The sequence below is a fragment of the Melanerpes formicivorus genome, unplaced genomic scaffold (genome assembly GCF_026170545.1).
Source record: "Melanerpes formicivorus ecotype bairdi unplaced genomic scaffold, bMelFor1.0.p_v2 SCAF_18, whole genome shotgun sequence".
In the NCBI taxonomy this organism is placed as follows: Eukaryota; Metazoa; Chordata; class Aves; order Piciformes; family Picidae; genus Melanerpes; species Melanerpes formicivorus.
The window spans coordinates 9,568,099-9,593,981 of record NW_027142370.1 but is presented as its reverse complement, the minus strand read 5'-3'; positions in this window follow the sequence as shown (position 1 = coordinate 9,593,981).

Here is a 25,883-nt window from a genome sequence, read left to right as displayed (position 1 = left end):
GGCCTTGAACACCCCCAGGGAAGAGGCATCCACAGCCTCCCTGGGTAGCATATTTTAGAGTCCCATCACCCTCATACTGAAGAACTTCTTCCTATGATCCAGTCTAAACCTATTCTCCCTCAGCTTCAAACCATTCCCCCTTGTCCTGTCTCTAGGCAACCTATGAAAAGTCCCTCCCCAGCCTTTCTGTAGGATCCCTTCAGGTGTTGGAAGACAGCTGTAAGGTCCCCCTGGAGTCTTCTGTTCTCTAACCTGAGCAATCCCAGCTCCCTCAGCCTATCCTCATAGCAGAGAGACCAATCCCAACCTGGCTCCAGCTTCCTTTCAGGGAGTTGCAGAGAGCAATGAGGTCTGCCCTCAGCCTCCTCTTCTCCAAACTCAGCAACCCCAGTTCCCTCAGCTGCTCCTCACCAGCCCTGTTCTCTACACCCTTCCCCAGCTTCCTTGTCCTTCTCTGGACCTGCTCCAGCCCCTCAATGTTCTTCTTGGAGTGAGGGCTTCAAAACTGAACCCAGTACTCAGAGTGTGACCTCATGAGTGCTGTGTACAGGGAGACAATCCCTTTCCTGGTCCTGCTGGCCAACCTATTCCTGATCCAGGCCAGGATGCTGGTGGTCTTCTCGACCACCTGATCATGCACTGCCTCATCTTTAGCCCTCTGTCCATTGACACCCCCAGGTCTTTCTCTGCTGGGCAGTTCCTGGCCACTCCTCCCCAAGCCTGGAAGGGCTGTTGTGACCTGAGTGTAGGACCTGGCACTTAGCCTTGCTGAACCTCATGAACATGAGATTTCCTGAACATGAGCAGAGAAATGAGTCTCATATCTCATGCTGCCAGCCCACAGAGCAATATTTACTCTACCTTCTCTATACCTGAGTTTATAACCTGGCCACACCTCAGAGGGGTGACACACTGGGAACCAGTGCAGCTCCGCTACCTTGAGACAGACACCGAGCCTCAGCTCCAAGAATGGGTTCCTGTATAAATGTGAGAGGGAAGAGTTCTACTAGCAGTAGAAATTGATACATTCACATCTCTTCTCTTCTCTCCCAAAACCAATTTGAAAATGGAGCTGCATTTTCCACCCAGTGCCAAAGCGCTGGTGTCTGTGCAGTGTGCTCCTGCTCCTGTTATGAATGGTGTGTCACACACAGCAAGGCTGGAGGTTGATACCATCTCCCCCAGGTTCTGCAGTGTCAGGACACTTATCAGTCTGCAAAATGCAAGTGTAAGATTTAAGGTTTATTAAAAAAAGGGTAGAGAAAAAGGGGGGGGGGGGGGGGAGGGGGGAGGAAGGGAAATTAATACAGAATGGGCAGATACTTTGCAGCCACGTCTGAAGGTTTATGAGGATGACAGCAAGACTATGACACTGCTACTGGGATCATGCCTGGCTCTTGGCATGCACAAATCTCAGCTGATATGGTGGACAGCAGTGAATTACACCACCACCAACACCATCACCACCACCCCCATTGCTGCACAAAGCTTTGCTCTTGGGGTTTTTTATGAAGGATCAAGTCCAACCATCAACCTAAGACCACCATGGCCATTAAACCATGTGCCCAAGTGCCATGCCCACACTTTTCTTGAACCCTTCCAGGGATGGTGACTGCACCACCTCCTTGGGCAGCCTCTTCCAATCCCTGACCACTCTTGCAGCAAGCAAATTTTTCCTAATCTCCAACTTAAACCTCCCCAGCACAATTTCACGACATTTCCTCTCATCCTATCACCTGATACTAGGGAGAAGAGACCAACCTGAAGCCAACAGACACATATCACCTCCTCCCAGGAACCCTTTCAGAGCAAGTTCTTTAATGGAACCATTTTCAATTGTAACTGGAAATCCCAGACAAGCATTGTCTGCCATTAAGAATGAAATTCCCAGGAGAAACACTCATTTTCTCCTCCAGGCTCCTGCCAGCCAAGCAAGGAAATCAATAAATTCTGAAAATAAAAAGGAAAAAGAGTGGGCAGAGTTCTGACTCCAGAATGGAAGGAGCACCAGAAATCACCACCACCTCTACCACAGTCCCCACACCAGGGCTGCTCTTACTGGAGTCATCATGGCCAAGACTGTTCAAACTGACACCTGAAGAACTGAGCAGCTCCTAACCTTGCCTGAGCTGCTCCAAACTGTGCCCACCTGCTGCTGCAGTGTCTGCCCAGGGTGTTCTCAAGCCTTTCACACATCTGGCAGCTGATACTCAACGTGTTATCCCATCTTGCAACCTCTTCAGGTCCAGAGAAGGACCATGAGAGTGCTCAGAGGACTGGAAGCCCTGCCATATGAAGACAGGCTGAGGGAGCTGGGGTTGTTCAGACTTGAGAAGAGAAAGCTTAGGGGAGAGCTTATTATCATGGGCAGAACATAAAGGGTGGCTACCAGGAGCATGAATACTCCCTTTTTGCAAGCCACATGGAAAAGACAAGGGGTGGCGGGGACAAGTTACTACTGGGGAGATCCTCATTGAACTCTAGAATAAAATGGTTCTGCGTGAGAACAGCTGGACACTAGAATCATCTCCCAAGGGAAGCAGTAGATTTACCTCCATGGGACAGTTTTAAGACTCAGCTTGACAGAGTGCTGGGACAGCTCATTTCAACTACCTAGAAAGGTTGGAGCAGATGACCCCTGGGCTCCCTTGAACCTGGCACACTGTGATTTCAGATCCATGCTCTCTTCCATGGCTGTTCTGCTCTTAACTAGCACAAAAGGGATATGCTGGTGGCTGGTGCCTAAGGAAGATAAATGGTGCTTGTGGCTATGCATCCTCTGAGGGATCCTACCTAGAAAACAACCAAGGAACAGGAGGAAACACACTGCTGCTCTTCTCTTGTCAGGCTATCTGGATTCTTTAGAATATCTGCTATTCGGAGCCCGGTGCTCTCCATGGTGCTCTCTTCATCTGTTTGAGCAGGTAAAAAACATCCATCCGAGCAGGCAATTCCTGTGGCTGTTTTAATAGCAGAGTCTGAGTCCTCAGCACTAGAGAAACGAGAGTGAAAGGTCTCTGAATTAATACAAACCCACTCAATCTCTGGCCAGGCAGCAGTGCCCTGAACTGTAAAGGCTTTTTTCTTGTGGTTAAGTTACCATGGAAGATGAAATAGTCACACAGATGTCCTGGCCAGTAGCAACTGGTATTGCTAGCTGTGTATCAGCTGTAAATACTTTGTGGGTTTCTGATTTATAACCTATCTGTACTTCATAAAACCACAAAACACAGAAAAAAAAACCCAACCCCACAACCACCCAAACAAAAAACCAAACCCAAAACCAAACCAACCAACAAACCCAAACCAACCAAACAAAAACCAAACAACAAACAAGCAGCCCCTAGGTTTAAGCACAAACTTTCTCAGGTGAGGCTTCCTTTCTCCCAAATCATATTCAATATGTTCGAGTTAGTTCTCATGAGAGTGCATCACATTATCCATTGTGCTGCTGGGGGAACATAAAGCTCATGTCTATTGGAGTGAAGTGTTTTCTGCTGTGTGAATATCCCCCAATGCATCTTGGCTCTGGACCACATTGCTTTGAAGCTCCTTCTATCAGTGTCTTCCTCCAGGATTACTGGAAGGCTCAGATGTAAACTGAACATTGACTGAACCTCTCCTCCAAAGCCAAGTCCACTTTCTGACCTCTGAACCAAAGGTTCTCTCTAAGAGCTTGACTTCTGTAACTGACCCCTGCTGCATGTGGGTATCTAGGGAGAAAATGCTGAGGTGAAGAGAGGACACTCTAGAGGGGAGGACACCAAACTGAGTGTCCTAGACCCAGCCACGGACTCAGTCAGAGATGTGCTGGGTGAAGCTGAGTTGCTGCCTCCAGGGCAGTGAAGTATGGACACCATCCACCACAGACCATGCAGGGTACCCTTGAGGGTAACCAGGTAGAGAGGGAGTGAAGGACTGAGCACTGCCCACACCTGCTGCTTCACACACACAGAGTGGGACATGAATTCCACTCAGAATGAATGAAAACCATCAGAAGAAAGGCCAGATGCTTCTCAACAGAGCTGGGCAGATGTCTGCTTCACACACAGGCGCTGCCCTGTGAAAGGAGGTGCAAGAAGTCCTGAGACATCCCCCGCTGTGCCTTTTGCTTATCCAATGTGCCCATGGGTGCAAAGTTACAAAATTAGAGCATGGTTGAGTTTGGAAGAGACCTCTGGAGGTCACCCTGTCCTATCATCCAGTAAAACAACTGGTTGCATCATTTCCTTTGCATCTATACTAGAAGAGCACAAAAGGTTACAAAGTTTGGCTCTGCTGATTCTCACCTGTTGACACAGCTCTTGCAGATCTCTGGTTGCTCCATCACCATCTAACATAACCAAAACAGGCTGAGGGGTTCTCAGGTGGTGTCCTGGCCCTGATAATCCTAAATAAGGCATGCATGAACCCAAATATCTCAAACAGACCATACAACAGGAGCAGGGAGGTTATTCTGCCCCTGTACACTGCACTGGTTAGGCCACACCTTGAGTACTGTGTCCAGTTCTGGGCCACTCAGTTTAGGAAGGAGGTTGACTTGCTGGAATGTGTCCAGAGAAGGGCAACAAAGTTGGTGAGGGGTTTGGAACACAAGCCCTATGAGGAGAGGCTGAGGAAGCTGGGGTTGCTTAGCCTGGAGAAGAAGAGGCTCAGGTGAGACCTTATTGCTCTCTACAACTACATAAAGGAAGGTTGTGGACAGGCAGAGGTTGGTCTCTCCTCCCAGGCAACCAGCACCAGAACAAGAGGACATAGCCTCAAGCTGCACCAGGGGAGGTTTAGGCTGGAGATTAGGAGGAAGTTCTACATAGAGAGAGTGATTGCCCATTGGAATGTGCTGCCCAGGGAGGTGGTGGAGTCACCATCACTGAAGGTGTTTAGGAGGGGACTTGATGGGGTGCTTGGTTGCATGGTTTAGTTGATTAGGTGGTGTTGGATAATAGGTTGGACTCGATGATCTTAAAGCTCTCTTCCAACCTGGTCTGGTCTGGTCTGGTCCGGTCCATTCCATTCCATTCCATTCCATTCCATTCCATTCCATTCCATCCTATCCTATCCTATCCTATCCTATCCTATCCTATCCTATCCTATCCTATCCTATCCTATCCTATCTTATCCTATCCTATCTCACAGGCAACATCTGCTAGTCCTTCCAGTGTGAAATGGTTGCTCATCATCCCAAGGAATCTCATTAAAATAGAAAAAAACTGGACTTGATGTCTTCCCATCAAAAACCAGGGAAGCAGGAAAGTTTTCATTCCTGTGCAAAACCACTCAAACCATCAGAAGCAGCAGAGTTTGCTGCACCTCCTAAGCTGTAAGCAGAAGCTAGATGAAGGGGGCAGGGGGGTGTCTACCCTCAACATCTCAAGGCACCCTTCTCATTGTCTCTTTTCCCAGAGGGGTGTGTGTGACAATTTCACCTTGTTTGATTAAGACATTTGCATTATAACTTGTTTGGGGTTAAAAAAGTATTAGGAACTTAATATTTCACATTGGTTTTGGTCTGTGAATTTTTGAATCATCTAGAGAATATGAGCTCCTTGATGAAAAGTACTATTTTGTGTTATGAACCAGAAAATAATGGCCTATCAGACTATAGAAAGTGGGCTAAAGCATCTATCTTTAATCTTCTTGGGTAAGTGTTCTAGACACTGTAATTTCCAATAACAATAATGGAATAAATACCTCATTAACCCCTTTAAAGCTTCCAACACCATGACAATATCTAAATGAAGTGTCAGTGGAACAGGCATTGTTCAGTGAGACAGCAGAGCAGAAAGTTAATATTGAGCTATATTCCAGGCAGAGTAACTGAAATGTATTCTCCCCCTCAACAACCTGATGGCTTACACAGTGTCACAAAATGCAGAGAAGGGGCTTCTGAGTCCATAAATCCCTTCACATCTCAAACCATCTTTGAAACAAGAACCAAACCAGCTAAACTTTGGGAGGGGGATGTTTGCTTAGAATTTGAGCCCCTGATTGAACTACATATTTACACAATTCTGATCCATAAACCCATTGATGGCACACTACTCTCACCATAAATTAGTGTTCTGACAGGCTAATACCCGTTGCTGAGCTGAATGTCAGAGATATTTATTGAATAGGAAGTAAAAGTGTAATATCTGGTATGAGCAGAATATTCACATAACAATAAAAAGTATAGATTTGGCTCCAGGGAACAATTCCCAGTGCCTGAATGCATCAGAAAGGGAAAGGGGGAACTTGTGCACAAAAAATATGAAGATTTTAATTATTGAGGACAAGCTCATGGTGGAAGTGTTCAGCTCAAAATCAAAGCCTGTGGGTGAAAAGCTGAGGGTGATATTACACAGGACACTGGACATTCTATTGACTTGAACACCAGGGGAAAGGCCACTGAGGTAAATGCACCACAAAAGAGAAAGAGAGAAGAGGGAAAAGAAAGCAAAGAGGAGGAGGTCTGCTCCTCACACAGCTGGGGAGAACATCACATCGATGATGACTTCAGCCACACAGCTCTGGGAGAAGCATTTCCCCCTGTGAGAGGGTGATGGATAGAATTCCTTGAAGGAAATAGCAAATATTCAAAACTATCCAAAAAGAGTGAGAGGTACAATTCTCAGTCAACTCTGTGTGTGTTTCAAGCACCACAAGGTTTGGCAAGTTCTGTCTTAAACAAAATTGAATCCAGTTTTTTTAACAGCAGCTGCTGGCACATTACCATTAGGTGTTTAAGACCAGGGCAGATGAGGCTCTGGCCAGCCTGATCTAGTGTGGGGTGGCCCTGCCCATGGCAGGGGGGTTGGGACTAGATGATCCTTGTGGTCCCTTCCACCCCTGACTGATACTATGATACTATGATACCTTCTTGCCCACTCTGTGGCACATTGAGCTTCAAAAGGACTTTAGGTGCCCACCTGAACTCAAAGAGCTTAAAAAGCTTGGATATATAACAACTTGAAATACAGAATGATAGAATTGTTTTGGTTGGAAAAACCCTCTAAGATCATCCAGTCCAACCATTAACCCAACAGCACCATGGCCATTGAACCATGTGCCAAAGCGTCATGGCCGCACATTTCTTGAACGCCTCCAGGGCTTGTGACTTCACCACCTCCCTGGGCAACCTATTCAGGTGTCTTAATCCTGCAAACAGAAGCTCAAGTATGGAACTGCAAACAGCCCTCTCCGTGCCCCATCCTCTGATGTGAGATGTGGGTCTGGGTCAGAGGATCCATTTTCAGGCTTGAAGGACTCTGCAGGGTCAGATGAGGTGGGATGGTTCCCCGACTTCATTATCTGTGTCAGATACACCTTTTGCCTGAATCCTGTGACCTGGTCAATAAGCAATTAGTATTTTATGACAAAGTGCAAGTGGCAGGCTTAATAGCAGTTTGTAGCTACATGCACACACGAGAGCTAAGAATAATTTTTATGACTCCAGCAGAAGTGTGTGTAACAAACAGAAGTCAATTTTTACGACCATAATGACTGCAGCCTCTCAATGCCTGTAGAAAATAGCTTTACGCAAATCAGCTCATTAGTATCCAAGGACACTTGCTCACAGACTGCTCAGCTGTTCCAGCCACTACTTGGAGAAGAAGCTTTCAAAAAGAGAAGTTTAATACCTTTGTTCCTTTCTGTCTTTCTTTGAAAAGAAAATAAATTGTTTAGTAGCCACTCAAAATGGAAAATGTAAAGTTCTGGTCTAAACTACACTTCAAAATCTGGGGCTGTTTACTCTGGAGAAGAGAAAACTGAGAGGGGGTATTTAAGAAGAGGCTAGATGGGGTGCTTGGTGCCATGGTTTAGTTGATTAGATGGTGTTGGGTGATAGATTGGACTCGATGATCTCAAAGGCCTTTTCCAACCTGGTCTATCCTATCCTATCCTATCCTATCCTATCCTATCCTATCCTATCCTATCCTATCCTATCCTATCCTATCCTATCCTGTCCTGTCCTGTCCTGTCCTGTCCTGTCCTATCCTAACTCACAGGCAACATCTGCCAGTCCTTCCAGTGTGAAATGGTTGCTCATCATCCCAAGGAGTCCCATTAAAATAGAAACAACAGAACTTGATGTCTTCCCATCAAAAACCAGGGAAGCAGGAAAGTTTTCACTCCTGTACAAAACCACTCAAACCATCAGAAGCAGCAGAAGCTCCTAAGCTGTAGGCAGAAGTTGGATGATGGGTTGGATGTGATGATCTTGAAGGTCTCTTCCAACCTGGTCTGGCCTGGTCTATTCTATTCTACTCTATTCTATTCTATTCTACTCTTCTCTACTCTCCTCAATGTCTCTAAATATCTGAGGGGTGGGTGTCAAGGTGAAGGTGCCAGGCTCTTTTTTGTGATACCCAGTAACAGGACAAGGAGCAACTGGTACAAGCTAGAACATGGGAGGCTCCACTTCGACATGACAAAATTCTTTGCTGTGAGGATGCTGGAGCCCTGGAGCAGGCTGCCCAGAGAGGTTGTGTAGACTCCATCTCCTGAGACTTTCAAAACCCATCTGGATGCATTCCTGCCGTTGGTGATCTTGCTTTGGCAGGAGGGTTGGACTCGATGATCTTCCCTACCATTCTATGGTTCTATGATCTGCTTTGCAATTCAGTATCAGTATCTCTAAGGTTGGAACAGACCTCAAAGATCATCGATTCCAACTTGTCACCACAGACCTCATGACTAGAGTAGGGAGGACACTACTGCCCACTGCAGGCTTGAACTGACGACCTTCCCATTAAGGGTCTTATGCACTACCAACTGAGCCAGTTATTAGTTCTAAAATGCATACCACCAGGCTTCCTTCAGAGTTTTACTCTTAAAAGTGACAGAGACATGTTTGATGGTTGCAGTGACCCCAGGTATTTCCACTGAAAATGTTAAACACTCTAGAAATTAGTATTTACATTTCTATTATCTCCATAGAAGGGTTTGGGTTGGAAAGGACCTTGAAGATCATTAAGTTGCATCCCCGTGCCATGGGCAGGAACACCTCCCACCAGCCCAGCTTTCCCAAGGCCTCCTCCAACCTGGCCTTGAACAGATCCAGGGAGGGGGCATCCACAACCTCCCCGGGCAACCTGTTCCACGTTGCCCTTCCAGAGCTGCACTCAAAATGAATGAGCTAACCCCCTGCTCAGGGGCAGCGTTATCATATCCTGCTCTTTATTATTTCTCCTGCATTCCCAAGTCTCTCTGATTTAATACCTCCCCTACTTAGCCTCCACCTTCTGCACAGAAGTACAAGCCTTTTGCATCAATTTCAAGCCACAGTGATGAATGGAATTTAATGATCTTTTTTGTACAGTTCTGTATTACACTAAACAATGACCAAAGCATTCATTCACCCTCAGATTTTTTTTCTCTCTTTTGTTTTTAATTAGCTTCCTCTCTGGAGGGGGGTGGCAGGAGGGAGTGGGTGGGTGAAAAATGGCACCGGGGGGCCTTACTCCATCTTTCCTTTATAAAATGTATGTACAACAAAATAAGAAGCACATCTGAACCTACCTGCTACCTATTACATTAAATGTCATTACTACTAAAGACTGGCAGCCCCGCTAACAAACACCCCTCATTATTTCATCCCCGCTCTGCTTTGGGGACAGTCAATCAAACCGCGCTTGATTTATGTCAGATGCTAACAAAATACAGTATAAATAGAGCCATCGGGTACAATTCAGTGACTCCTGTGTTTATTCAGCTCCAAGCCATGAAGCTAAAGTGGATACCATTTATAACCAAGGCATGCATTCTTCATGGCCATAAGAGTTAGCAGGCCATGGCTGGAGCACTTTTAAGGCTCGGAGAATATAAAGCGTTCCCAGGAGCGGGCTCCAGGGGTTTTTTTTTTAGGGTATACAAATTAATAACTTAGATAAAGATAGCAAACACTATCACAACTATACATCATTTATGTGGTGGGTTTGGGTTTCCCCTCTCCCCTTCCCTCCCCAATCCCCCCCCCCCCCCTTTTTGATTGGGAAAGTTGTTTGACGGATTTCAAATAACCTAATTTGCAGTGTAGGCCTCATTATTAATGGTCAGTGGTTTTAGTACTTTCCAAAGGTGACTTTCTACAAGGAATGGCTTTTAGGGATGTGTCTACATTACACTTTCAGTCACATAGGGGTTTTTTTTATGTGTGCCTTGTCTTGATGATTCTGTACATCCAGGCTGCTGACCTGGGGAAGCCTGGTTTGGTTGTGGAAAATTACAGCAACCCAGTGGTGTTCACTGAGTGATGGAAGAGCCACAAGCAATATTTGCAGCATGTCAGTTGGAAACCCTTCCCAGAGAGTTCAGCACACCAATTCCTCTCCTCACTGCTCTCTACTCTCAACAATTGTTTTACTCAGCAGCTGCAAGCTGGTAGATATTATACAGGAGAGGCTCAGCAGGCAAGGTTGCAGTGTTCAACACAACCCCAGTTTTCCTAGAAATGAAGGCACTGTAAATCCAGATCTTCAGGTTTATTATGGACACCTTGAAGTGAATAATTTGCTAATGCTTGCCCAGCATCCTTACAAAAAATATCTGTTAAACACACCATGCCTGACTTGAGAGTCAAATCCGACATGTTTCTTCCCACAACTCTCCAAACAAGCTGCAATGATAACATTGAAGTTTCCATTGGGGCTTAAAAAAGAACCCAAACAACTTTAGAGTCAACAAATTAAGAGTCCCACCAGGTGAAAAAAAAAAAAAGAAACCCAAATATTTGTCAAAGCAGTGAAGAAACAGAGGAAACCATGGGCCAAACAATTCTCTCTCCCTGAAATGGTTCAGCATTTCCCAGCCCCATATCCTGCATTTCCAAGAGAGATCACACTCACAACATGTTGGAAGAGAGAAGAGAAAAAGGGAAAAGAAAAGGTGACTATGCAGATTCCAGCCCTGTGGCAGCAAGCCATACAGAATACAAACACTCCAGACTAGCAACCTTTAATTTGAAGCCATCAACCAGAAGAGGCAGGGATGGACTTTTCCAGCTCATCTGGAGCAAAGCCAATGAGTTCTTCCACTTGAGAACCGCTGGGAGTAGGCAGGTGCCAGAGATATGGGCTAGAAATGAAGATTATGAGGAGGAAGATGGAGCTTTTATTTTTGTTTCTTTATTTCACCGAGGGCTGACCTGTTAAAATAATGGCAGCAGAGCATTGAAACAATCCTGGGTCTGTGACAGACAAATCATGGCTCGACGTATTTTCTCTTCAGTTACATCAGAAAGTATGAACTTGCAACCTTGGTCCCAGCTCGTTTAATGGCACACTGACAGGGCAAGAATAATTCACAGGTTGAGCTAATCAAAGGTGAAAAGGGAGAATCAGTAAATGTCGTATCCTTTTGCCACTTTCATCAATCCGACTAACTGAATTTGAGCTAAAGCTTGGCAAATTTTCTGCAAAGGGAAATTAATATGTAACACATCTGAGGCTTGGTGCTGGCCAGCCAAATTGGAAAGCCGGCGTTATATCGGGGGGGGATGATTGAGGGAGAGAATGGCCAGAGCTGAGACAATCAGAGAGAAGCTCCGGCCCGTCTCTCCCCTCCGACAGCACCGTGACCCTCCCAGCCCTGTGCACCTCAGCACAAATCCCTCTACTTTTCAATATTTTTTCTTCTCCCCCCCCCCAATCAGGAATATATTCTATTGCCCATTTCTGTTGCCCACACATGACTGAATCAATTCAATTACCTTGGAAAAGTTGATACATATTCAGGCCGTGAAGACGCTCAGGATAGAAAGAGAGGAAAAGAGACAAAGAAATCCGTATTTACCCAATAATAAGTTTCATTTGGAGAAGGTTTGAAAACAATTCTCCCTCGCATTTGTCCCTGTCAGATCACATTATTCACAAATGAAGTTTACAAAATATCAATTCAATTTCAATAAGGGAGCCTGAATCCCAACACACGAGGGCTGAATTTACCAAATCATAACACTTGAGGGGACCCTGGTGGCTTCCAAATATTTTCCAGTCAGAGGTAATCAAAAGCAGACCGCTGAATACTAATCCATCCAATTTCACCCCTTTTGTTCGCATCTGTTCCCTTATAACACCATTTTCTACACTTCCAAATCATTGGTGATGGCAGCTTGCAGGGGGAAAAAAAAAAGTGCAGGGGGATTGGAGGAGGTGGGGGTAGAATCACAGAGCTCAAACATTGTTGTGAAAGCACTCTCAAATATGACCAATTAACCGATTTGCTGATGAGCAAAGCAGTGAGCTGTGTCATGGACAAGAAGAAAGGGTGATGCTCCCCCAGTGCCACCCCAAGTTGCTTTCCAACCACATTCTTAGCACAGAGTGTGCCCCACAGTTAGCTACTGGCATTAAAATTGGCCAGTGAGAAAATAAATCAGTTTCCTCATCAAACTGTCCTCAGATGCTACCCCAAGGAAGAAAAGCATTAACGAAGACCATCAAAGCGCTTGGCCCAGGGAAGTATCCATAGCCTTCAGCTGCTTGCCTCCCATGCTCAGTCAAAGCCTCATGTTTCCTTGAACTGGCACCCAACTGGTCTCTTGTGGATTACAAACCGGTCCTGACTGCATAAAAAGAGCACTGGAGGATTATTGGTACCTGAAAGGTTTCCTGAAACAGGAGTCAGAGCGTGATATTTGAAGAGGCAAAAAGGTGCCTTGAAAGATGCCACCACCAGAAGCTGTTTCCAGGTCCTCTGTCAGCACAGGAAAGTGACTCTGAAAAGAATAAAAAAAGCAGTGAGAGTGGCCCAGAGCAAGAAGACCAGGAGTGCCTGAAGTTCTGAAGGTCCTTCACAATGGCACTCTCTTCAGGATAAAGGGTTTTCTGAATATCACCTTCTTCATATACATTCAGTTCTTAGTGGTGTGTGTTTGTGTGCAGTTACCTACATCTGTGTAGATGTGAGAATATCTTCATTGTGTGTTGTAAGAAGAACAACAAATGACTTAAAATTACCCCAGTGCTGGCAGTGCTCAAGGCCAGTTTGGATCAGGCTCTTGGCAACCTGGTCTAGTAGGAGATTAATGGGATAGGGATAGGGATAGGGATAGGGATAGGGATAGGGATAGGGATAGGGATAGGGATAGGGATAGGGATAGGAATAGGAAAGCATAGGATAGGATAGGATAGGATAGGATAGGATAGGATAGGATAGGATAGGATAGGATAGGATAGGATAGGATAGGATAGGATAGACCAGACCAGACCAGGTTGAAAGAGACCTTCAAGATCATCACGTCCAACCTATCATCCAACACCATCTAATCAACTAAATCATGCAACCAAGCACCCCATCAAGTCTCCTCCTAAACACCTCCAATGATGGTGACTCCACCACCTCCCCGGGCAGCACATTCCTCCAATGGGCAATCAGATGTCCCAGCACATGGTAGAGGTTGGAACTAGATGATCTTGAAGGCCCCTTCCAACCCAAACCAGCCTAGGATTCAATGGGAAGACATGAAAACAAGTTCTATTTGCAGCTCTGATCAGGTTAGATGAGGCTTTGAGCAACCTGGTCTGGTGGAAGGTGTCCCTGCCGATGCCAGGAGAGTTGGAACTAGATGATCTTAAAGGTCCCTTCCAACCCAAACCATTCTATGAACCCATGAAATAGCCCAGCATGAAATCTGAGGTTTAAAGCTGATTCCATTACAAGAATCTTCTCAGCCTTCTTTCCCAACTTGCCTTTCTCCAGCTCCACACTGCAAGCCATTCGGTGTGTTAGCCCCATGCTGCTACAAAAATGGCTTTATATTTTGTGAAATTATGCCAAGACAAAACCAAATAGCTCAGCTTAATTTAACATCTACACCTCATTGTGAACTGTCAAGCCAACACTTGCAGCACAAAAATTGTATTAAAATGGGGGTTAATCGGACAATTTACAAACCATGCCGTTTCAGCGGCACAGCAATTGTTGTCCTGAGCTCTGCCCAGGCCACACGCTGTGCAGACACCTATTAAGGAGTCTAGGCTTTTCTTAATGTATTAGGAGAGTGAAAAATGTGTAATTGGAAAAGAAAGTGAAAACTCCCTGCAAAAGGATTTGGCATGGACATATCCTTCAGTGGATTATTGTTAGCAATTTCACCCCACCAACTGACACCGGCGTTCATGTCTGCAGTTTGTTTTCTAGTGTAGTAGGAGGGAAAAAAAATAAGCATTTAATGGTATTTTGGGAACATTGAAAGCTCATCATTATGTTCTAGAGATAGCAAAGAGAGGGATTTAAATATTAATAATGTATGAGGACCCCAAAGGGTTTTGAGAGCGATGCTGAGGTCTTGATCAAGTCATGATGTGGGAAGATGAGGGGAAGGGAAGGGGAAGGGAAGGGGAAGGGAAGAGGAAGGGAAGAGGAAGGGAAGAGGAAGGGAAGAGGAAGGGAAGAGGAAGGGAAGAGGAAGGGAAGAGGAAGGGAAGAGGAAGGGAAGAGGAAGGGAAGAGGAAGGGAAGAGGAAGGGAAGAGGAAGGGAAGAGGAAGGGAAGAGGAAGGGAAGAGGAAGGGAAGAGGAAGGGAAGAGGAAGGGAAGAGGAAGGGAATTGTTTCAGTTGAAAGAGACCTCTAAGATCATTGAGTCCAACCATCAACTCAACACCAGTATGCCCACTAAACCATGACCCCAAGTAACATGTCCAGATGTTCTTTGAACACCTCCAGGGGCATTGACTCCACCACATTATTCTGAAACGGATCTGGGTGTTAATATGGATAAATCCATGATGGGATAACAAAGTCAATCCAAAAAGCTGCAAACAGCCAGTCTCTGAGGAAAAAGCAATCCTTCTGCGTCAGATGCTTCCCTGGGGTGTGGAAGGAACAATTCATTTCAGAAGCCACAAGCAGAACTGGTCACAAGCTCAATGACAGGTGGGTCTGCAGTGACCACCTAAGCAAGAAGAGCTGGATATCCTTATTCTGGTCCTCAGCCTCTAAGCTATTCCCCAGAGCTGGAGACAGACTCCTAAAGATGCTCTGTACTGCTAGTTTCATTTTAAGAGAGATTGAAAATATATATATATATATATTTGCTTATTTTATATGATAAGCACTGCAGTCCTTCAAATATCCCTGTTGCTGCATGCAAGTCCCTCAGCTTTGGCAAAGAAAAAGCAGCCACAACGTCAGCTTTAGCTCTGCTGATCATTTCACTTTCAAACAGCCAGTGCTGGGTTGTTTGGGCTGCTGATCCTGCAAGAGAGCTTTTGAAATGTAAAAATACCTGCTGGCACTGGAAACTGGGAGAGAAAAAGCTCCTAAACTTCAAGCCATTTTGATCTGCTTCAAGGATTTAAGTGCTTATTTTTAACAAAGTCTACATTTGGAAACATGAATGATCATTTATATTCATCTCTGAGCAAAATGAACCTTAAAGCCAACAGTTTGAAGCTCAGGGAAAGAAGCTGGATTTATCCTAAACACTGGGTTCTCTTTTCTATCTGTAAGTTTTCCCAATTTCTGATTCAGAGACTTTTTCACCAGCTGCACGGTGATGCCCAGTCTGCACAGAATCAAACAAGACTGATCAACCTAAGACCACCATGGCCATTAAACCATGTCCCAAAGCACCATGTCCATAGGTTTCTTGAACACCTTCAGGGATGGTGACTCCACCACCTCCCTGGGCAGCCTCTTCCAATCCCTGACCACTCTTGCAGGGGAAAAAAAATTCCGCATCTCCAACCTAAACCTCCCCTGGCAAAATTTCAGGACATTTCTTCTTGTTCTCTCACCTGATACTAAGCAGAAGAGACCAACTCCCACCTGGATCCAGCCTCCTTTCAGGGAGTTGTAGAGAGCAATGAGGTCTCCCCTCAGCCTCCTTTTCTCCACACTAAACACCCACAGCTCCCTCAGCTGCTCCTCACCAGCCCTGTTCTCCACACCCTTCCCCAGCTTCCTTGCCCTTCTCTGGACCCGCTCCAGCCCCTCAATGTCCTTCTTGGAGTGAGAGGCCCAGCACTGAAGCCAGGATTTCTGTCCCTCCAGTTTCATTTATTCTGTGTTTTGATTTTTAAGAAGAGCTCAGTATCTCAGCTCCCTTCAGATGGGATAATCCCCCCCCCCCCAACACTTCTCATTTGCATGTAAAGTGCAGTCAATGCAAATTGATCAAACCCAAATGAACAGCAATTGGTTCCAATATTTCCCCTGTTTACACATTAGCTTGCTACCTTTAACATATAGATGTATTGAATTCAGCTTAGCAACCTGAGCAGGAATGCTGTGGCCTTTAAATAGAAACTTATCTGTAATTAAAATCATCCACAAGTTTTAGTGGGAATCTGTTTACTACCTTGAAAGAAAGTTGATTCTAAAACTGAATGGAGTTTAGCTCGGTGGTTCATGTGTTGAACTCTGGATTCAATCCCCTAAATTTATGGGGAGTTGGCTTTATAAGGTTCATATTCTATGAGGGTTATGCCTAGGTTGGGGTGGGCTTTGAGGAAACAAAATCAGAGGGTGCCTCTCCTTGCCACACCACCAGTGAGCTCCTCTCTGAAGTTATCAGTGCAAACTGGCAAGAAGTTAACACACAATTATTATCACACAATTATTATCATTATGAGCCTTTCTCTCTCTTTTTTTCCTTCAAAATCATGTAATAAATACACACTGAGACTACAAGCAGCTGGGATAAATCAGCTGGCACAGTGTTCAGATGACAAGTAATAAGGGCTTTAGAACCAGAACTGGAGCACAGATCCAGTGGCTGCTATAAGGAAGTGATTTATCCTGTAGTGCATCTCCAATTGCTGATTATAATTTAGAATGGTAATTGCTCTGGCTGCACTCTGCTGTTTAATTGCTGCAGGACACTGATATACAGCACTCTGGTGCACTTATAGGGCACTGCAGTGACTGCTGGCCTGATGGAACAGCATTGGCATCATCTGCACCAGAGTTTACTCTCCTGGCAGATAATGCAGTGCAGGCAGGGATCAAACTGTTTCTCACCATATTGATTGTAAATAAGGACATAAATATGAATGCAAAGCTCAGGCTTTTTTCAAGGCATTTATCAGGTATATATCTGTGACTAGCAGCATGAAGAAGGTGTTTCTGTCCCTCTAATCTGCTCTGGAGACCCCTCCTGGAGCACTGTGTCCATGTTCTGATGTCCTCAACACAAGAAGGACATGGAGTTGTTGAACAGGGTCCAGAGGAGGAAGCAATGATGATCAGAGAACTCAAGCACCTCCCTTGTGGGGGCAGGCTGGGAGAGTTGGGGCTGTTCAGCCTGGAGAAGAGAAGACTCCAGGGAGACGTTAGAGCAACCTTCCGATATGTGAAAGGGACTATAAGAAACCTGGAGAAGGGATTTTTACAAGGACTTGTAATGATAGGACAAGAGGGAAAGAATTGAAGCTTCAGGAGGGCAGGTTTGGACTGGATATTAGGAAGGAGTTCCTGACAGTGCAGCCTGTTCCACTGCCTGAGAACTATTGTTGGGGAGAAATTTTTCTGAATATCCAACCTGAACCTCCCCTGGCACAACCTGAGGTCATTTCCTCTTCTCCTATCACTTGTTGCATGTGGGAAGAGACCAACATCACCTGGCTCCAGCCTCCTTTGAGGTAGTTCTAGAGGGTGATAAGGTTTCCCCTCAGGAGAGGGCCTCTGAAATCACACTTGCCTGTGGAACAATGGTAGGACTACAGGTGTGTTATGCCCCATATCACCACATATTTAAGATGCCATTTTCTTTATTCCTCATTTCTTTGCCTTAAAAATGCAATGGAAAGCTTAGAGAGGACTTGTGGCTGGGCTTGTCTCATGAGTACTTCAGGGAACAAACTCCAGTGATAGCTCAAAGCCACCAGCTCTGCTGAAATGCCTGAGCAGATGGCATATTTTGATGGATTTGTTTGTGGGTTTGTGAGTAATTTACTTTGATTTGGGAGATTTGCTGTTTGTTATTCCCCCAGATCCTGACTGACACAGCTAATTTGTGTTGGTTTCACAAATTAGCTGCTGTTTTTTTGGCTCCCAAATTTAGCAATTCATTATTCTTCCATCTCAGCAAAAAGCCAATCTAGGGTCAGAAAGCAAATCCCATCCCACAGCTCAGACAAGTCCCAGTCATGGATTGTCAGAGCAGGGGATGGGGATCAGCAGAGATGTTTGGCAAACAGCTGCTAACAACTCCCTAAACCAAGAAGCCAGGGTTGGTAAATAATTAAAACAGTTAGCTCAGCTCCACTGCTAAACCAAGGGGCTGCCAAAAGTTGTCAGGACAACTCACTGTAAGAGCAAATAATGCTTCCCTTGGTGGACTTCTGTAGTCCCAAGAAGCAATTGATGGCAGGGGACATTGATGTAGGATAAATGTAGCATGCAATCACTCTGATTGTTTGTGATCATGACATTTCACAAGCACTGCTTCCCTGTCATCTTCTGAAGTATTGTTTCAGAGGGTTGTGACAGAGGGAAAAGAAATAATCATTAAAGAAAGAGAGAGAGAGAGAGAGAGAGAGAACAAAGCAAAGAGAAATGTCACCCTGTCTCCCTAGACAAACCAGATTGAAAAATTGAGGAGGAACCGACATGGATGAGATAGATTCACAGCACTAACACCACAGCAGCAAAATCAGAATGAGATTTGGAGACGATTGAAGCAACGAAAGCAGAGATTCTCCCCACAGGAGCTGTACCATCTACACACTGCAGTGAATGCAGCTCATGGCTACAGCAAGAGTCTGCTGGATATGTTTTGGTTGGGGCTGGTCTTGGTGATCTCTGGAGGTCCCTTCCAACCTCCACCATTCTCTGACTCTGTGGTTTGACTCTGTCACTGCCATACTGTGTGACCTCGAGGTTCAGACCCCACTTGTGAGATGGGGATAAAAATCTCAACCTGTTTTGCAGCTGAGTAGACAAAATCCCTGAGACCTCTCTTCAAATGCTTGCAGACAGTAATTAATGCACCTTACACTGAATTTTCTTCTTTTGTAGTGGGAATTAAAAAGCTTTAGACTTTTCAAAGAAAAGTTTCCCTCCACTGACCACAACCCACATTGCTGTGGGAGAACAGAAGAGAACCCAATTTAGTCTGCTTCCACCCTTTCAGTCACAAAAGTGAGGTCAGACCACGGATTCATCCACTCCCTTGCAGGCAGGGGCCCAGGCAATATCTGGATATTTCCTGCTTTTCCAATATATCTAACAATATCTTTTTGGCTTTCCATCTGGCTAAAACTCTCATCCATGCCTGAAGGAAGTCAACAGAGATCCTTTCACTCCTTTGGCTTCAGGGAAGATCCTGACTCCAGTTCATGTGTACACCAGGCACCCACAGTGTGACCTTCGCTTGCCCACACATCCACACAGCTATGGCACTGTACACCTACACGAAACATCAGCAATAAGATTATGAGGTTCCACCAAAAGCCAGCCAGAAACTCTGCACAGGTTTTTTCATCAACATAATAAAAATCTCCCTCTTCCTGTACCCAAAGTCCCAGCACAGGTGTGGGTGTACTGGTAGAGCACTCAATATGCCCTGGAATGCACTGTAAGTAGAGCAGCAAACTTCTTGCAGTGTAGACCAGCCTGAAGCGAGAGTGACACTGTGAAAATCTGGGTGAGGTGACTCCAGCTGTAGTAATGGAAGGTCAAACATACAGACCAGCTCTCAGTGACTCCTTCCTAGGGTTATAACATAGAACAAGAGACATTTTCAAAACCTTTGTAAACTGTCATTTCCCTCTGGTAAGAGATGATTCTTCTGCTACCAAAACACAGCTCATGTCAAAGCTAGATTTTAACCCCTCCCAAATCTTCTCAGCTGAAACATCAGGATATTTTTATTGACAGAGGAGGTTTATAGCCATCTGCCATTGTATTGTGTAAGTACATGGCTTCAAGCTGCACCAGGGAAGGCTCAGGCTGTACATTGGAAGAAACTTCTGCCCTGAAAGGGTTCACAAAGACTGGAACAGGCTACCCAGGGAGGTGTTGCAAAGAGGCAGAGATGTGGTATTGAGGAACATGGATGCCAAGGGAGGTTGTGGATGCCACTCCCTGGAGGTGTTCAAGGCCAGGTTAGATGAGGTCATGAGCAACCTGGTCTAGTAGAAGAGGTCCCTGCCTGTGGCAAGTTGGGGTTGGAATTGGATGATCGTCAAGGTCCCTTCCAACCAAACCCTTCTATGAACCTATGGTTCTAGAGTTTAGCAGCAGACTAGGTAGAGTTAAAGAATGATAGAAGCCAATGACCTTAAAGATCATTTCCAACCAAAATGGCTCTAGGATTCCATGATCCAAAAGATGTAACTGAAGCCCAGATATTGTGGATGACCTAATCTCTTGTGCTTTTCAGGTGTTTGCAAGTAGACTGTTGAAGAGAAATGTTCAAAATTCAGACCTTGTCAGGTCACACCAGCCCTGCAAACACAAAGCATCTAAAGACTATTGAACATCTGGGTCTGAACAACTTTTCCAAGGTCACACATGACATTTGTAGCAGCATGAGGAATTAAACCCCTGCTGTCCACACTCAAGACAAATACCATAACAACCCAACCATCCTCAACAGGACTCCCTGTTTCCAGATAACACAGGGTGTCACCCTCTGATACAGGAGAATATTTACACTTGGGGGGGGGAAGAAATCAACAGTTCTTTAGTTTTAACCTTTGTGGTGATCTTGAGGCTTCAATCCAACACTCTCAGTCTCCAAAATGAAAACAGTAAATTGACATGTCATAGAGCTTACAAAATGAGGAGTGTTATCAAAGGCAGGCTGTGTAGCCAGACCTTGCTCAGTACACGAGTACAATTCATATTGTTCCCACCTATTACCAGGGCTTGAATATGTAAAAGATGAACCATTCCATAATCTGCATGCTCATTTATATTCCCTTTATGGGAAACTTAGGAAATAAAAAATGTCCCATTTCCCCTTCAAGAGCAGCACTCTGTGCTACACAATCCTGCCAGCTATCTTGGGGAGACTGGGCTTTGCCACTTGCTTGGCAGAAGAAAAGTGCACCAAGATAACTGAGTCCAGTTCTGGTGCCCCACCCAACATGAGATGGACATAGAACTGGTGGAGTGGATCCAGAGGAGGCCATGAGGATTATCAGAGGGATGGAGCACCTCCCTTGTGGGGGCAGGCTGAAGAGTTGGGGCTATTCAGCCTGGAGAAGAGAAGGCTCCGAGGAGATCATAGAGCAGCCTCCAGTACTTGAAAGGAGCTACAGAAAAGCTGAGGAGGAACTTTTTACAAGGGCTTGTGGTGACAGGACAAAAGGCAATGGATTGAAGCTGGGATAGGGAAAATTTAGACTGGATATTAGGAGAAAATCTTGACAGTGAGGGTGGTAAGGCACTGGAACAAGTTGCCCAGGGAGGCTGTGGATGCCCCCTCCCTGGAGGTGTTTAAGGCCAGGTTGGACGAGGCCTTGAGCAATCTGGTCTAGTGGAAGGTGTCCCTGCCCATGGCAGTGGGGTTGGAACTAAATGATCTTTAAGGTCCCTTTCAACCCAAGCCATTCTATAAATCTATGAATTTATCCTCTGGGTGTCTGAGTTAAAACTGAAGCTGAAACTTCCAGGAAGAAGGATGATTACATTTTCTGAGCTTTAGGATGATCCGTGGTCCCCAGTTTCATGGCAGTTGGAGCTGGTTTGGGGCTGGTATACACAGACAATTTTCTAGTTGATACAAGAGAGACTGTGGCTCCAAAATCACATTGACATGAAGTAGAAGCACTGTGCAGAGTTACCCTTCCCTGGACCTGCTCCAGTTTCAACACCTCAAGGTCTTTCTTTCAGTGAGGGTCCCAAAACTGAACTCAGTCACCAAGGTGTGGCCTCACCAGTGCTGAGCACAGGGCACAATCACTGCCTGGTCCTGCTGGTCACACTACTCCTGATCCAGGATGAACTAGACATGGTGGTGGCATGAAACACATGCTGCAGAAATAATCCTGACCCTTATTTTATGAAGATGTTTTATTCAACCATTCCACTCTGTCTGTTGAAGTGGGAAACAGAATTGGTCTGACAGGTTTTGAAAGCCTCCACATTGAAGCAATGCTTTCAGACAGGAAAAAAAAGAAGCTGTTGGAGTTACCTTCACAATCTGAGCTAAAGTTGTTTTTTGCTAAGGAAAGCTTTACACAGCATCCAATATCCACACACTTTCCATAGCTGGTCAAGACACTAGGAAAGAGATTTCTTACTTCTACTGAAAGTAAAAATGCCACTAACAGTTATTTGCAGGAAAATCACTAATCCTCTAAAACCAAAACCCAGCACTAAATTACATTTTGCCCTTTAAATGATATTGACAGTGCTGGAAGAGAGATCAATGGTGAAAGTTGGCACCAAAAGAGATCCCACTTGTTTCCCTGATTTATTGACAATAGCTTTACATATTCTCACTTACAGCAGGGCAAACAGCAATTTGATCCCCAAATTCCTCAACTTTGGAAGACTTTTTGCAGTATTTAGGTCATAATTCATTCTGCATTGCCTTCTGTCCAACACTTGATGCCATAAGGAGTGAGAATTTGCTGGGGAGCCTCTCTGAACCGTTTCAAGCAGCCTTTTAAGAAGCTATCCGGCAAGGAAGATTAAACATTAGCTGATTACCGACAAGTAATTAACAATGTCAACGAAACACAGAAACTGAATTAATAATAATTATATCATCAACACACTGATCATCTTGTAGAGAATCCCAGGGAAGAGGAGAGGTTAATTACTCACTGCTAGCAGAACAGCAGGAAGTCGACCACAACCATGCCTCTGCATGGTGTTAACTGCCAGGCAGATAATTAATTAACATCATAATTGTAATGCAGGCAGCATGAAAATATTGAAATATTACTTCATTTCCATTCTATTACCTATCCAGCACATTCTATAACTTAGAGGCTGGAACTACAAAGCTTGGTTGTGAGCAGACTCCTGGGTTATGTGGCTTTGGCTTGATTTTCCATCAGAGATCTACAGTGAATGACAGCCTGGGAGGTCTGGGGTGAGGACAGAGAGCCAGGAGGCTTTCAGTTCTGACACAGACCTCTCCTTCCTTGACAGGGGAATTTCACCCTGCTTCAAGGAGAGTTAGACTTGTGGGATGCTCATGGCTAAAGAGAGTCAGACTGTCAAGAATTTCTTCCAAAATAGAGTAAATTAACAAAACATTTGGAAAATACACTGTCACACACTTGAATTGACTTCCAAGCAGTCCTTCAGGGAGAAGTTGCATGGGGTTTACCTGCCATGCAAGTCTTGCACTCCCATGTTGAATGTCATGGTCTTGGCTCTTCTGAAGGTCATTCTGCAGAACTTTCTGTTCCCTCTCTGACAGATGTTCTTCTTCCTTCACAAGTTGTTAGGCTGGAAGCAGGAACTCCTGCAGTCCCTGCTACAAGATGGCATACCATGAAAAGGAGAGCATTGTGTGCAGTTCTGGTCCATCTCATCCAGGGCAGACAAATTCCAACACTGATCAAAGTAAAGAAAAAGAGATTAAATGATTTTGTTGTATGGAAGGTAGCAATGTAAGACAGAGATGAGGAATGGTTGCTGGACATTGGAAGAAAATCTTTCCACATTAGAAAGCTACTCTTGATCCCGTGGTACAAACTGAGCTGATGAAACCAACCACCTGCAGAATGGAGCTCAGTGCACTGGTTATGTGAGATGGGGCCAGGGTGGGGATTTGATTTAGTAAATTAAGAGGACCCCCAGTGCTCTCTGTTCTGTTGTGTAGCCAGCACAGATGCAGAGCCTCCACAGTTTCTCTGGGCAACCTGTTCCTGTGCCTCACCACCCTCATGGGGAAGAATTTCTTCCTCATGTCTCATCTCATTCCAGCTTCTTCCAGTCTGAATCTATCACCCCTTGTCCTGCTACTCCATGCCTTTGTACAAAGACCCTCTCCAGCTCTCCTGTAGCACCCTTCAAATCCCTGGAGCCTTCTCTTCTCCATGCTGAACAACTCAAACTCTTTCAGCATGTCCTCACAGCAGAGGTTCTCCCTCTGATCATCCTCGTGGCCTCCTCTGGACCTGCTCTAACAGTTCCATTTTCTTCATGTGTTGGGGGCTCCAGAGCTAGACGCAAGGGTTCAAGTGAGGCCTCCGCAGAGCAGGGGAAGAATCCCTTCCCTCATCACAGAATCAGAGAATGGTAGGGGTTGGATGCAGGCTCTGGAGATCATCAAATCCAGGCCCCCCTGCCAAGGCAGGCTTCCTTAAAGCAAGCCACACATAACAATGCAACGTGCTGATCTTTAATGGTATGCCTGCACATTGAGCATTTCAAGTACCTTCACCTAATGACATCCAGAGACACTGGCTCCTGCATTAGAGGTTTTGCTCATCTCCATAAAGGGGGGGTCTGAAATGCAGCCACTAGATAATTAAAATGAGAATGCTCTCGATGGCTACAAGATTGCTCCTTCCATATAACGAATTGAAAGCCTAATAGGGAAACTCATAATACCAGCCCTCTTAACATTAACAATTACCATGATTAACAATGATACTCACAACTCATTTTTCATTAAAGACTATGGGCAGAGATAAGCTTGTTTATATAGACCAGCTTTTGAACCGAGGAGCTATTTATCACCCAGAGAGCCACGAGAGGACAGAACAGCACCCAGCAATTAAAACTTGCAAAGTGACCTTGTGACAGTGAGAGGCCCACCCTCCTCTGAAGCAGCACTGAAGGCAATTGTTTTAAAATCAGCTAGAAATGGAAAGATAATTTGTTGGTTTGTTAAATCGTACATCTTGTCCTTGGAGCGACTGGAGCCCGCTGCTGCGCACAGAGAGGCTCTCTCCTACAGGTGCAGGTTCTCCGGCGCGCACCACAAATCAGAGGAGGGAAGTTTGCAGAGATACTAGATCAAAAGATCAATGTGCAAAAGATCAATAATGCTTTATATTAAAACAGCAAATCAAGAAACAAGGTTGGACTTGATGATCTTTGGGGTCTCTTTCCAACCTCGGTGATTCTGTGATTCTGTTTCGCATAGGTGTTTTGGTAGACAAAGATCAGAGCATCTCCTAAGCGTGCACCTCAGCTTGATCTCCCACACAACCCCCATTTTCCTCTTCTCATTTTGGGGTTCCTGCCTCATGGCTGGGGCCTCTCCTTATTCCTCCCAGAATAAGCTTTTGAGAAGAAGATCTCTCTTACTTACCTGTCACTAAAAAATAATACAGCTGGGCCCAGCTCCTGAGGCCTCGAGACTTCTAGGTTCAGCAGAAGCACTGTGGAGTCAAGATGACATAAGCGCTAAAGGAGCAGGTCTCCCTAAAGATGGGAAAAAGAAGTCAGACATAGCTCAGCTGTTCAGGTCAGGTATCTGATATCTGTCTTACTTAAAGATGAGTATTTTCTGTAAGACATGCTCAGAAAGGGTACAGTATAATATGAAGAAATACTAAGAAACAACATAAAATGAATGCAAGATTCCCTTGCTGGCAATCACAGAATCATAGAATTGTTTCAGTCAGACAAGACCACCAGGATCATCAACTTCAACCATCAACCTAACACCACCATGGCCACTGAACCACGTCCCAAAGTGCCACGCATTTCTTGAATGTCCACACATCTCTTAAAGACGTTCAGGGATGGCGACTCCACCACCTCCCTGGGCAGCCTCTTCCAATCCCTGACCACTCTTGCAGCAAACAAATTTTTCCTAATTTCCAACCTAAACCTCCCCTGGGCACAATTTCCAGCCATTCCTCTCCTTCTATCACCTGATAGTAGGGAGAACACACCAACCCCACTCCAACCTCCTTTCAGGGAGTTGTAGAGAGCAATGAGGTCTCCCCTCAGCCTCCTATTCTCCAGACTAAACACCCACAGTTCCCTCAGGTGCTCCTCACCAGACCTATTTTCCAGACCCTTCACCAGCTCTG